The sequence below is a fragment of the Bison bison genome, unplaced genomic scaffold (genome assembly GCF_000754665.1).
Source record: "Bison bison bison isolate TAMUID 2011002044 unplaced genomic scaffold, Bison_UMD1.0 scf7180017864108, whole genome shotgun sequence".
Classification (NCBI taxonomy): Eukaryota; Metazoa; Chordata; class Mammalia; order Artiodactyla; family Bovidae; genus Bison; species Bison bison.
The window spans coordinates 3,411,456-3,414,256 of record NW_011494680.1 but is presented as its reverse complement, the minus strand read 5'-3'; positions in this window follow the sequence as shown (position 1 = coordinate 3,414,256).

Sequence of the window (2,801 nt, the reverse complement as noted above, 5' to 3'; positions counted from 1 at the left end):
TGCAGCTCAATTCCAGAAAAATAAATGATCCAGTCAAAAAATGGGCCAAAGAACTAAACAGACATTTCTCCAAAGAAGACATACAGATGGCTAACAAACACATGAAAAGATGCTCAACATCACTCATTACCAGAGAAACGCAAATCAAAACCACAATGAGGTACCATTTCACGTCAGTCAGAATGGCTGCTATCCAAAAGTCTACAAGCAATAAATGCTGGAGAGGGTGTGGAGAAAAGGAAACCCTCTTACACTGTTGGTGGGAATGCAAACTAATACAGCCACTATGGAGAACAGTATGGAAATTCCTTTAAAAATTGGAAATAGAACTGCCATACGACCCAGAAATCCCACGTCTAGGCATACACACCGGGGAAACCAGAATTGAAAGGGACAAATGTACCCCAATGTTCATCGCAGCACTGTTTACAATAGCGAGGACATGGAAGCAACCTAGATGTCCATCAGCAAATGAATGGATAAGAAAGCTGTGGTACATATACACAATGGAGTATTACTCAGCCTTTTAAAAAGAACATATTTGAATCAGTTCTAATGAGGTGGATGAAACTGGAGCCTATTATACAGAGTGAAGTAAGCCAGAAAGAAAAACACCAATACCGTATAATAACGCATATATATGGAATTTAGAAAGATGGTAATGATAACCCTGTATGCGAGACAGCAAAAGAGACACAAATGTATAGAACAGTCTTTTGGACTCCGTGGGAGAGGGAGAGGGTGGGATGATTTAGGAGAATGGCGGTGAAACATGTATATTATCATATGTGAATCAAATTGCCAGTCCAGGTTCGATGCATGATACAGGATGCTTGGAGCTGGTGCACTGGGATGACCCAGAGGGATGGTATGGGGAAGGAGGTGGGAGGGGGGTTCAGGATGGGGAACACATGTTCACCCGTGGTGGATTCATGTCAATGTATGGCAAAACCAATACAATATTGTAAAGTAATCAGTCTCCAATTAAAATAAATAAATTCATATTAAAAATAAATAAATAAAGTCCAGGATTAAAATGAATGCCTTAAGTAAAAATAAATAAATAAATAAAATCTCAAATGCCTCATCTGTAAAGTAGAAAAGTAATAGTCCCCACCTCGTAGGATTATAGTCAATATTAAATGAATTCATGCATCTAAAGCTCTAAGCTCAATAATTGATACCATGAAATTTTCAATCAAGAGAACAAACAGGACCTTTTTGGTTATTTTTATTCATGTTGATGTTGTTGCTATTTTTCTCCTGGGACCCTCAAGCTCCTTGAAGGCAGGGATTATATTTTTTTATTCTCTGTCTTTCCCCACAGTGACATGAAAAATGTCTTATGGATTTATGCTCAAAATTGCTGCACATAAACAAAGGACCAGAGGTGAGCTTTCCTGTGGTCCATTGGTTAAGACTTCACCTTCCAATGCCAGGGATGCAAGTTCCATCCCTAATTGGAGAGCAAAGATCCCTGACTCCAGGCCAAAAAACCAAAACATAAAACAGAAGCAATATTGTAACAAATTCAGTATAGACTTCTAAAATGGCCCATAACAAAAAAGTTCCAAAAAATAATAATTGTGTTACCATCGTATATATGCTCATACAGTCACTCCATTGTGTCCAACTCTGCAACCCCATGGACTATAGCCCACCAGACTCCTCTGTCCATGGAATTTTCCAGGCAAGAATACTAGAGCAGGTTGCCATTTCCTCCTCCAGGGAATCTTCTGACCTAGAGATTGAACCCGTGTCTCTTGCAGACTCTCCCGCATTGGTAAGCAGATTCTTTACCACTGAGTCACCTGGGAAGATGTTTATCATCATAGGGACTCTGAAAATCATCATAGGGACTCTGAAAAAAAAAAAAAAAAGCAGGGACAAGGAAGAAGAGAAGGAAAAGGGGAGAAGGAGAGTAGGGGAAGGAAAGAAAGAGAAGGGAGCAGATGGTCCCTGAAACCAGCTCATATACACAACTGGGTCAGCAGTAGGGTTGGTCAAGTTATCGAAATATGCTGATGGAAAAACCAAATAAGCAACCTAAGTGACAAGACACAGTTACAAGTGGGACAGGAGCAACCAGAAATGCTAGGCTGGATCTGCCAGCCCAAATGTGCCAACTTGGCCAAGTGCCTTGTCTTCCTTAGGCCTTGGACTTCCCATCTCTAGATAAAGGAGGCTGAGCAGTGTGATACCTTCTATCTATACCATGTCTAGGCTTTATCATTTGTGTAGCCTTCATGATGTGGGTCATGAGCCTAGCAGAGGTCCACTGGACAGCAAAAGCCAATATGGATGGAAGACGAGCTGGAAGGTGATGCCCATCACAGGAAGAGGGAGAAAGGTCCACAGGGGAAACACAGGGACAGCCAACCCAGCTCTAGGAATAAAGCAAACATATTGATGAAAGTGAAAGAGGAGAGTGAAAAAGTTGGCTTAAAGCTCAACATTCAGAAAACGAAGATCATGGCATCTGGTCCCATCACTTCAGGGCAAATAGATGGGGAAACAGTGGAAACAGTGGCTGACTTTATTTTGGGGGGGGCTCCAAAATCACCACAGATGGTGATTGCGGCCATGAAATTAAAAGACGCTTACTCCATGGAAGGAAAGTTACGACCAACCTAGATAGCATATTAAAAAGCAGAGACATTACTTTGCCAACAAAGGTCCATCCAGTCAAGGCTATGATTTTTCCAGTAGTCATGTATGGATGTGAGAGTTGGACAAGCTGAGCAGTGAAGAATTGATGCTTTTGAACTGTGGTGTTGGAGAAGACTCTTGAGAGTCTCCTT